General features: G+C 44.6%; 1 long non-coding RNA gene across 1 annotated transcript in view; it reads right to left on the reverse strand.

Annotated features, from left to right (window-relative positions):
* The window catches only part of LOC143671494 (uncharacterized), a 32,024-nt gene continuing 19,971 nt past the window's right edge, over positions 1 to 12,053 (reverse strand). The window contains exons 4-7 of the long non-coding RNA XR_013169574.1: positions 9,902 to 9,961; positions 5,706 to 5,762; positions 3,881 to 3,994; positions 1 to 1,609 (exon numbers count right to left, since the gene is read on the reverse strand). This is a non-coding gene — a long non-coding RNA (uncharacterized LOC143671494). The remainder of the gene's footprint in view (positions 1,610 to 3,880; positions 3,995 to 5,705; positions 5,763 to 9,901; positions 9,962 to 12,053) is intronic.

Below are 12,053 nucleotides of genomic sequence, written 5' to 3' on the forward strand. Positions count from 1 at the left end.
TGAAGTAGCGTCATGATATTTTAGACCCTTCTCATACTGTTTCCAAAATTTTTATGTGAGAGAGAAAAAAAGTCAGCTCAACAAACACCATCTATTATTTTTCTTTTACATTTACTTTAAATGATGAGAAGGTGTTTATGACAGTTAAGGGCAAGGATGGATTTAATTACAGAAATGTTTAAACCCCATCTGGCTATATATGTTTGCATTTATTTTATGTATATGTATGGTTATATATTCATACACAAGCCAACTTACTTTTTAACAAGAATTCTTTAAACATACCTTGCAATTCATATACAGAAAATAATATATGAGCATTAGACTTTGTCATTTCTGAGAAAATATCTATAAGAATTTGAGGAACAGTAGGATATATGTAAGGAAATAGGAAATTCGGACTGTCTTCAGTTTCTTAAACTCAATATAAATCCTCAATTTAAGTTCTGTAGTTCTGACACATTGAAAGGACTTTAAGTCCTCTCTCTAATTAGAGGAACTCATTCAAGAACTTTCTGCTTCCAAGAAGCAATCCATGATAACTAGCACAAAAAGCAAGCACATTTGGGAATGTTTACGGATTCTCTGTATATCTTCCAGTTATAACAAATGCCTTCACTCAGGTCAAAGTCTAAAAACACTTTATAAACACTTAACCTTAGTACATAAAACCACTGTGCTCACAGCTTCCTTTCCTCCTCAAATAGTACGAGCAGCAAATAGCAAGTAAACTTTTATATGCTTAAGGAATTTAAGATTTCCTACTCCTTTAATTTTCCACATATACACCAAAGAAAGCATTAGAAACCGGTAGTTATCTAACATCAAAGATAAAAATACTATAAAAAGGCTTAAAATATGAAAATCACTCTTTCCTTTCTCTATTTTCCAAAAATACCGAAACCCTAAGATTTTGTAGGAAAAAGTACTCCAAATCTTATTCCCTCCATGGTTTTAACATCAGCAATATTGCCTTTAAAAACCCAAACCCCAACTTTCTTTGCTGCAGGTAATAGTAATTTTATAGGCAGATGAGCAGAGAACCTGAGGGAATGAAACTGTGATGACTGTGCTGGGAAAAAATTAACTGCAGCTTCATTGAGTAGGTCTAAAGCTCCATTCTTTTTTTTCTGACATAACTGAAGAATGTGGAACAGGTTGTGCTTCTCCTGGCAAACCATCAAACATAGTCTTCATCCCTCAGAAATGGACAATATCCACCCCCCACAAGACACTTAGTTATTTCACAACTGCGGTGCTTTCTGACAAAAGGAATAGGGTACAATTTGCAAGTATAATTGTACAATGAGACATTTTTCGAACTCAAAACAGAATCTGAGTTCCCCGTCCGAATCAGTGATCGAACCCATAGATGAAGCAACCGTTTCACAGCACAGGGTTTCACTGCCTAACTTGTCTTTACAAGCACAGGTCGTCCCAGTGAATTGGAGCCTTCTTCTTAGGTGGCACACACGTCTTAAACAGAAAACACTTGGGATTGGTGGATTATGCCAAGAAAACAGGAACTTTCCACAGCACTGATAAAAGAGGCTCTTGTTTCCATGGGGTTTCTTGCAAAGTCTTCAACAGCCTCACATATTCTGTGGCCCTACAAGGAAAGATCGAAAGCAATGGGGTCACAACTGGAAATGAAAAAGAAAAAACAATGTACCGGTTGTGTTCTCTAAGCGTTACTTGTTTGCTAAGGCTTTGCAACATTTTCATTGCATTGAATACTGTGTATCCTTTTGGGCACCGTGATTATTTTTACAGAGCTTGCACAACTCCAGGCCTTGCTGGATCTCTCCTCCTTCATTTTTATCACCTCGGCAGTGGGTCTTATTAGCTCCATTCTACAGAAAAAGGCGGTTCCAGCTCAGCAGTTTGATGCGGAGTCAAATATCTGTCAGGAGACCCAAAGGAGGAGCCACAGGATGCATGTTTCTTAGACATTTCACAGGTTTTGCAGCCAGTGAGGCAGCATAGCCCCTACACAAGCTCACATTGCATGGGGGAAAGTGTCCCCCAACAAGGAAACCATGCCTGCACCCTTCTCTCTTCTCACCCCAGAAACCCTATCACTTAGGAAGACAAGCTCAGTGTTGGTGATGTCGATGCAGTTACAACTGCCGTGCTTAGATGAAGCAGATAGAAGGGTTATCTGGCAGTAAGAGGGCAGGAAAGAGCTTCCAGACAAGCCACAGACGTAAATGGGGTTAACAAAAAAAGGACTTCACATAGATAAACCGGGGGGCGTTATTCAAATTTTAAAAACCCTGCTTCCAAATCTCATACACGGCAAGCGCAAGGCTGAAGCAAAATGTGAATGGGCACCTGAAACTGATATAATGCTTGACCAATTTTTAAAACATAAAAATTCATGCCCAAAGGGTAAATGGTGCAGAAAACATCCACATTTTAAATAAAGGCAGGATTCGATGCTGCATTTACTTCACCCAGCCTCACTCCCTCACCCTAACCTCAGCTCAAGCTCCCAGTAAAACTTCATTTATATAAATGGGCAACTGGCTCCCAAGGCTGTGGTTTGCTGATTGCATTGTTTAAAATCTTGCTTTGAAGTTTATCTTAATGACAGATTTGGTGGAATCCCCTTGACTTTGGCTAACAAATGCTTGCAAAGCGCCTCCAAAGATGCAATGAAATTAATGCACCCTGTCACTGGAATGCTAACACATGCCAGGGGGATAAGACTTTCCCAAATTCAATCCCCCCCTCCCCAACTTTTTGGGGCGGCCTGAGGTCAATTCCACCCCACCACCAGCAGAGGGAGCTCGTGGACAGATTTTTTTTTTTTTTTTTTTGCATTTTGCATTTTGCATTTTGCAACCTGCCAGACAAATCTTAAAGATGCGAAAACTTCAATAAATAGCGGCCATTGTAACTGGACTGCTTCCTCCCAGGACACAAGGGAGTGATAAAGCAGAGGCTCTGGACGAACATCCAGACGCATTTGGACTTGGGTAAGCTGAGGATCAAATCTTGAGAGACAGAGAGTGAAAATTTGAATCACCATTCGCTCTGTAAAGCTTCCCTCTCTGCCCTGGGTCCCTCGTTTTAAAGCCGTCATTAGGGCGCTGAGCAGCTGCCAACACCCCTGCCCCCAATCACCCCTAACTCCTCATCAGACCCAGAAGCCCGAACCTAACGCTGAACCAGAAACACCCGCTGTTCCTTCCATTCCCCACCCTGGAGTCCGTGTGACCTCTGAATTCCACAGAAAGGATTAAAACTTAAGGGCTTCTTCAGTTTGGGGGGCAAGGGGCAACATCTTCAGGTCTGACCCCACTCTTTTTCCTAGCTTACTTGGGATTTTAACAAAAGCTTGCAGAATGCAACCCCCATATGTCTAACTTTCCATCCCCCATATGTCTAACTTTTCCAATAAATCAATAATTGAAGAGCCTTGCCCGAAAAGCCAAACCTTGCAGCTCTGAAAAAACTTTAAGTCGTAAGAATAGGCCTCGATGGTTAAAAGCCCATGTTTCATTTCGTCTCGAGTTTCCATGTGCCGACCGACGTTAATTTTAGCATTGAAGAAGGTTGAGGTTTTCATCGCAGCCTAGACTATAAGAGTTTGATAGAAGGACCCAAAGGGGGAGCCTACGGTGGCTTTGCAAGCTGCAAAGACCATAACAATCATCGGTATTATTGTCGACAGAGTAAAATGAGTATTTAGAATTATTCGTGTGCTTAGTAAGAATAAGAGAGCATGACACCCCAATATAAAATGACTCGGTTAGGCAAGGAACCCATTCTCGAATTCACCCAGAAATGCCACGGCCAGCAAACCTTGCCAGCAAATATCTTTATCGAGCTTTAGGTCCCGAAAAAAGAAAAAAAGGTTAAGGGCAAAACTTGCCGTTTGAGTTGTAGCGGTTTCTCCGACTGTAGATGAAATACCAGACGGCCACAGCCACCAGCGCCACTACCACGACAGATACGACGGGAGATGCAATATTCACAATCAGGTTGCCTGCAGGAGTGAGGAAAAGTCAGATACGAGGAAATCACAGCCAGCAGGAAAATCATCCCTTCTCTTACCACCTCCACCTGTGGTGTCAATAACTTACCTTTACCTGTCTACCCTCGCTATCCACAGAAGAAGAGCTGGTCCAAGAAAGAACTCTTGGGAAGTGATTGCACCATCCCAAACACTCATCCTTGCCCAAACTTGCCCAGGCGCAGCCTTCAAGACAGACCTTTGCATCGAACTGGCATTTGATTTGCTTTTTTTTTTTTTTGTCTCGTTGCTTAGTGTGATTGATTTCTACATTTGTAGACTGGACTCTGTCCAGCTCCCAGGTCCTGAGACCATGTAAAACTGAAACGATCTGTCTCACCTAAGGCTTCAGCCACCCCATGCTGGCTTACTGTCCTCAGAGGAGGGAATTCAACAGAGGCCAGAGCTTCCCAGCTGCTTTTCGCCCAAATAGCTGATTCACAAGCATAATCATAGTAAATGGTTGGTGTTTTAAGCCACGAAGTTTGGGGAGCATTTTGTTATGCAGCATAGCATATTTATTCCACTGACTTCATCTTCTGTGGCCAGCACATTTCAAGATGCTGATACAACAATGAAAAGACCAGACACGGCCCCCTGATCTGAAAAGCTCATGACCTAGTGTGACCCGCAGACCAGAAATACAAAGGAATAAGTAGGATGAAGGCTGAGTCTGATGAAGAAGAATAAATGGATGTGGGATTACAGCTTTAATTTTAACGACACACATATGCACATACATGCAAGCACATGCTAACGCCTGTCAGCCAAAAAACCACGTGCTATTTGATTCCATTTATGGGACATCTCCAGAATAAGCAATTCCAAAGAGACCAGAAATTACAATTAATTGCAGCCAAGTTCTTGGGGGCATGGGGGTATACAGGAACCCATGTACTAAATTTCCCCTCATGATGCAGATTGTTTGTTTTGGGTGATGAAAACGTTTGGGTAATGCAACATGGTGATGGCAACACAACACTGTAAAAGTAACTCATACCTCAGAATCGGGTGCTTAAAAAGTGATTAAAATGGCATGTTTTACCTTATGCATATGTTCCACAATTTAGAAAAAAGTGGTAGTTGTTAATCTGGAAGCACAACGGCTTACACAGGTGTTACTTAATTATTGTATTTATATATGAAATGTTCTTTGTAGGTACTCAAGTTCCAATTATAGAGTCAGGTTTATACCGAAAGTTAAATGCATATGTATATCTATAGAGAGAGAGATGATATACAGTTGATAGGTACAAATAGATAAATATGAAGAGGTGATGGATAGGTAGATAAATGATACGGGAATAGATGAAGAGATGTTGGATTGATGATACAGATGGGAGATGCAAAGATAGGTGATTAATTGATTGATAGATAACAGATGGATCGATAGGTGTCAAGGTATATACCGGGATATAGACATATGCTTATATATAAACGACCACAACATTTCAAATGGAATCTTAAGCTTTACCTGTTTGACTATCGCTTTTCCTCAATTCCACAAACCCTGTGAAGCACACTCATAAACCCCAGCCTCACCGCTGCAGTACCCAAACCTTCCATCGGTTCCCCACATCGCCACGCTCTCCCACTTATGCCTGAGTCCTTGCCCATGACACGAGACTCCTCAGACAAGCCTTTCTCCACAAATCAACATCATGCCGAGAGACCCAGAATGTACCGGGAGCAGGCCTGGGATTCGGTGGAATGTTTCCAAAGTTGTGCGAATTCCTGTTACCTGTGGGTTAGAACAAATGGTAATTCTTACAAAGTTCCCCAAATAAGGCTCTCGGAACCCAAAGAGCCCGTTTAGGATGCTTGGACAGAATATTAAGACCAGAGTTCCAAACCTATCTCATTCTTCTCAGGATGCACAAGGGAATGAGCAGCCTTGTTCCCCTCCCTGTCTCCAGACACCCTATTCTTTGCTGTATCTCCTAGGGCCCCAGGGCCTTTGCACATGAGGAACTCTCTGCCACCTCCTGGTGGTACAAACCATGAAATGAAGGCTCCATATTAGGTATTTCTTTAACACCTGGGGTTAAGCAGGAGGCTGCCCCAATGCTCACACCCAACCTGTGGAATCCTGACACCTGACATCTGCTTGCCTCCTCCCCAGGGAGCTGAAGAGTTGCCCCAAGGTGTCATGGCCAAGTTCATGGGTCAACTTGGCCAGGGGATGGTGCCTGGTCATCTGGTCCTTGGCGTCTCTGTTGCCATGAGGACTTTTCATGGACTTCAATCATAACCATGCAGACTCCTCCATAGCTGAACTGCTAAGGGGAGTGTCTTCTGCAATGAACGATGCTTCATCTAATCACCAGAAGGCTTTTAAGGAAGATTCAGAAGAGACCATCACTTTTCCTGCTTCAGCCAGCCTCTCCTGAGAGCTCGTTGAGGACCTTCCTTGGAGCTGCCAGCTTGTGGCCTGCCCTCCAGACCTTGCACTCTTCCATTCCCATCCCTACCAGCCTCTCTTGAGAGCTCTTTGAGGACTTTCATTGGAGCTGCCAGCTTGTGGCGTGCCCTCCAGACCTTGGACTCTTACATCCCCATGGTGTCCAACCAGCCTCTCCTGAGAGTTCACTGAGGACCTTCCTTGGAGCTGCCAGCTTGTGGCCTGCCCTCCAGAACTTGGATTCCATATTCCCACAGTTACATGAGACACTTTTATAAATTTTATATTTATGGACATCTCCTGCTGATTCTCTTTCTCTAGAGAATCCTAGCTAATACATGAAGCGTGCCCCTGGGAGAGCTCCAACCGTCTGCCCTTTTAATGCAAGTTCCATTCCCCAAAATGTCCTTCACTTCCACAGCGAATGCTTGCCAAGGAGTCCCATGCCCCCTCTGCTTTCTGAGAGTGTATGACATAAACAGATGAAGACACAAAGGGTTCAGAATCCTCACAGTTCATGACAGTATAATAGCTTTTCTTCTTTCCATGTTTGGTGCATACACTAAGCTGAATAGTGTCTCCCAGAATCACATCCACCCAGAATCTCAGAATGTGACTCTATCTGAAAGGAAGGTCTGTGCAGACAGCTAATGATCTTGATGTCAGATCATCGTGAATAAGGATGGACTCTAGCTCCAAAGGCGGGTGTCCTTATAGGACAAAGGAGAGGAAATTTGAGATACATTGAGGGAGGGAAGCTCTGGGAAGATGGATGTGGAGATTGGAGTGTTGCATCTACGTGAAAATGAATGCCAAGATGTCAGGACCCACCAGAAGGTGGGAGAGGCAGGAAGGAACCTCCCCTAGATCCTCCAAAAGGAACCAGTCCTGCCCACATCTTCATGTCAGACTTCTGGTCTCCGGAATGGAAAGAGACTAAATTTCTGTAGTTTTAAGCCCACCCAGTTAGTGGTGATTTGTTACAGCTAACATATACAGGACATCCCAGGAAACATATACAGTCTGTGGTAGTAGATTCAGTTGTCATCTTAACCAGGTGAAGGCACCTAGTTCTGTGGCTGTGGACATGAGCCAATGGTACGTGAGTCTCATCTGTTGTTGATTACATCTGCAGTCGGCTAGGAGGCGTGTCTGCTGTAATGAATGACGTTTGACTTACTTGGCTGGTGCTTAAATGAGAGACTCAACGTAGCACAGCCCAAGCAGCTCAGCATACCTCATCTCAGCACTTGCAGCTCAGCCCAGGCCTTTGGAGATGCAGAAACAAATCACCCCGGGGAAAGTTGTTGGAACCCAGAGGCCTGGAGAGAAGACCAGCAGAGACCATTCTGTGCCTTCCCATGTAAGAAAGAACCTCAGTGGAAAGTTAGCTGCCTTTCCTCTGAAGAACTAATGAAATAAATCTCCTTTTATTAGAAGCCAATCCGTCTCTGGTGTGTTGCGTTCCCACAGCTAGCAAACTAGAACACAGTCCGTATGAAGTAATCTGCTCTCAAAGAAATCCCTGCAGAAATGGACTGCTGCACCAAAGGAGAGAAGCATGCTGCTGGGATTTATAAAAGTACGTCTTCTTTTCTTTAGCATGGATCACACCCTTTCCAAAGCATCTCCAGAGCAGCAGGCACACAAGTAAATAAGGGTCCTTCAAGCTGTCCTGTGCTTAAAAAAATTTGTGACATGGAAGATACTCAACCGTCTTCAAGAAGATTAAAATCCAGGCGCTGTTAAACACATCTATCTCGCTTTGTTCAAAAAAGGGGCTTTCCGAAAGCCATCAGAGCAGGGAGTTCCAGGATAAATAATAACATTTATTAATGTCTTGCACGGTATCAGGTATTGTAAGTGGAACTGTATCCCCAAAAGACATGTTCAAGGCATAACACCAATGCCATGACCATGACCTTCTTTGGAAATAGGGTCTTTGAAGACGGAAATAGTTAAAAGGAGGTTTTATTGTATGAGGGCAGACCTTCAACAAGTAGGGCTGAAGTCCGCTTTGGAGAAGAAATTCAGACACACAGAGAAAGGCGACCGTGAGATGGAGAGAGATTGAGTTACGTCACCACAAACCAAGGGCCGCCATAGATTACCAGCTCCCCACCAGAAACCAGGGAGACACACAGGATGTTTCCCCCCCTGTAAGTGGAAACACAGTCCCATCCACACTTGCCTTGTAAGTTCTAGCCTCCAAAACCACGACACAATAAATGTCTGTGGTTGAAGCCAATTAGTTTCTGATGCTCTGCTGTGGCAAAGGAAAACACCCTTTTCAAAACGCAGAGCATTTGGGGGTGAGGACTGCCTTAGAGTAGCAGAGTAAGAGGAGCTGAGGTTATGCATCTTAGTAAAGGGATTCCACCTTGGGTGTCCTCTCATGGGACTGAGCTGTGAGCCTTTTTGGGTTTACCACTCATGGTGCAATAAGGAGCTGCAGTGGGAAATGTATTGCAATAGTGAGTACAAGACAGAGTCCCCACCCCTGTGAAACTCTCATTCCCATTTAAGAAAATAAACTCGAAGATAGTGGTGTGCCATTCCATATGGAAAAGTAAAAATTGCCAAAAATAATGGTGTGGTGTTGCATTTTGGAGAGTAAAAATTGCTATGGCATAAAAAACTGCAGAAATGGGGAGTGCCAGGTGGATGGGATTCCATTTTAGAATAGGGTCCTGGGGAAAGAGAGGCCAAATGAGCCAAGATTTCCAGAAGCAGTGGCAGGCAGATGGGAGCCCATCCTTAAAAGACATAAAAAGAGGAGAGGATATCTGGCCAAATCTGTCCCTTGTCTGGTTGGACGAGACAAAGTGGGTTATGGAGTCTAGAAAAGTGATGACACTCACACAACCTCTTGAGAGAATCAGGGGGACTAGAAAGGAGAAAGTAAGGTGCCCATTATTTCCATTTTCTTCAGCATTCATACGTCTGAACACATGCTTTCCACGCTGAGGGAGTCGAGGGACTGGGGACCCTTCCATCTCAGAGAGGTGTTTAGAATGGTATAAGATGGGACATGAGGGCCAACTCCGAGCTGTGAAATCATATTTTAAGAACTGAAGCAAGAGAGTCCTAAGATAGTCCTTCGAACAGGAAAGCAAAAATCGACAGGATACCCCAGTTATCAACAAACAAACAAAATAAGCAACGACAAGAATGGAACTGTCCTCCTAGATAATAACAGGGATGCCTTCTGGCATCATCGGAGACAAAATAATAATGATATAATAAAATAATAATAATTCACCAGGAACTTAATTACCGGGTCCTAGTTAGCAGGAGAAGTGGACTCCTTGCAAAATAGTCGATATGTATTAAAAAAAAAAAAAAGTCAGTATTGGATGATGATGGTAGAATTTCAAGAACAAAACTATAAAGTGGTTCCAAACGCTTTTGAACTGTGTGATAATTCTCCTTATACTTACTTCCACTTTGAACTGTATGATAATTCTCCTTATACTTACTTCCACCCTGCCCGATACTCCCTTGCTGATTCACGCCTGGACCCAATACTTGGGGTGTTCCTGTTGGAAAATAACGGGAGCGCTTTAGGAACACTAGGACGTCTTGCATGCATGGTTCACGAATACAGTGAGAACACTGAAATTCTGAAAGAACCTACAGTGTATAGGCAATGGCTCTTGATTGTTTCTACAGAGTCGCATTATTCGGTTAAAAATCGTGTTGCTAACATGCATCGGAAACAAGGATGTCTTTCTGGAGTGGTCCATGAAAACACTGAAATTCCCAAATGAAGCTGCAGTTTATAGGCACTGACCCTTGATCTTTTCTACAGAGTCCCACTGTTCATTTAAAAATCATGTTAGCAGCATGCATCAGAAAGCTCCAAAGCCTCAGTTGTAAAGAAAACCCATTGATCTTTGCTCCCGGAAGCTGCTCGTCTGGTTCTCAAAGCAAGAAGCTCACAGCTCCCTGCAATGAAGATGGCAGATGCTCTGTGGTCATCAACCTCAGATGACAGAGGTGTTGTAAAACTCACTCACCAAAACCAAGACACAAAGACCTCATCGTTTGGTGGTGTGCTCTACTCTGCAATGTGTTTTTAGGCATCCCCTTTTCATACAGCTTCACTTTGGTCACAATGAAAGGGTCATCTCACCCTCGGGTCTCAGTTCACATGTCCCTTCTATCCAGGCCCATTAAAAAATTAATGACATTCTCCTCTCTTTCTCCGCTGGCCCGCCGCGTGGCGCCCCCGCCCCGCAGCAGCCGACCCGCCTGCCCTCCTTCTCCCCCCTCTTCCCCCTCCTGCTCTGGCCGCTCTCCAACCACTACGGTGCCTTCTTTCCCGCCTTCACTGGCTCCTCCGCCACCAGCCTCTACAGCCTTGCTGCCCTCACCTTTCCTGCTCCAGAACAGCTACTGGGGGAGTGGAGATAATACAGAGCAGCTCCCGGAGCCACGAGGGAGATCAAAGGGACAGCGTACCCCATCCTGCAACGGCTGACTATCTGGGAGAATCAGCTCCGGTGAGATCGCCAAGGGGCACGGGCTTTCCTGGGTGGGACGGCAAGCGACCGGAGTCCCTCCCTTCCACCTTCACAGGCCAGCTGGTAGAATTGGACAGGCGGTCCCCTTAGGCCACGGCGGCTGGTGCCCCCACCACGCGAGGTCCCCCGGACCAACTGAGATAGTTGGGTCGGAAATCCCCAGACTGCGGAGAACAGTGACCGGGGGGTCCCTTCCAAACACGTGACTCCCCCCGTCCAGCTGGGAACAGTGCACTTTCCCGGGCTGTGACAGCTGGTGCCCTCCCGCCACGCTTGGTGCCCCGGGCCGACTAGCTAATTCGGCCGGACGCTCTCCCGTGCTGCGGCGGCCGGCGACCCTCCCCGCGTTTGGAACCCCGGGCCGGCTGGCATTCTTCCAAGAGGCTTCAGCTGCCGAACCTCCCCTACGGCGAGAATTTTCCAGAGTTAAAGGACCCACAGCAACTTTCGCTGGTGGAACCCATAGACAAACGTGTGCCACGAGCGCCACCTACTGGGCAGGATAAGAAAAACAGAACCCAGAGATTGCACAGAAAAATCTTTCAACCTGTGGGGTCGAACACCCAGGGAAATCTGACTAAATGCCCAGACGCCAGCAGAAGATAACGGATCACGCTCAGAAAATTGAACATATGGCCCAGTCAAACGAAGAAACCAATAGTTCAAATGAGATACAGGAGCTGAAACAACTAATGCTGAATATACGAACAGAAATGGAAAACCTCTTCAAAAACGAAATCGATAAATTGAGGGAGGACATGAAGAAGACATGGGCTGAACATAAAGAAGAAATAGAAAAACTGAAAAAACAAATCACAGAACTTATGGAAGTGAAGGATAAAGTCAAAAAGATGGAAAAAACAATGGATACCTACAATGATAGATTTAAAGAGACAGAAGATAGAATTGGTGATTTGGAGGATGAAACATCTGAATTCCAAAAAGAAACAGAAACTATCCGGAAAAGAATGGAAGAATTTGAACAGGGTATCAGGGAACTCAAGGACAATATGAACCGCACAAATATACGTGTAGTGGGTATCCCAGAAGGAGAAGAGAAGGGAAAAGGAGGAGAAAAACTAATGGAAGAAATTTTCACTGAAAA

This window comes from Tamandua tetradactyla, chromosome X (genome assembly GCF_023851605.1).
Source record: "Tamandua tetradactyla isolate mTamTet1 chromosome X, mTamTet1.pri, whole genome shotgun sequence".
NCBI lineage: Eukaryota > Metazoa > Chordata > Mammalia > Pilosa > Myrmecophagidae > Tamandua > Tamandua tetradactyla.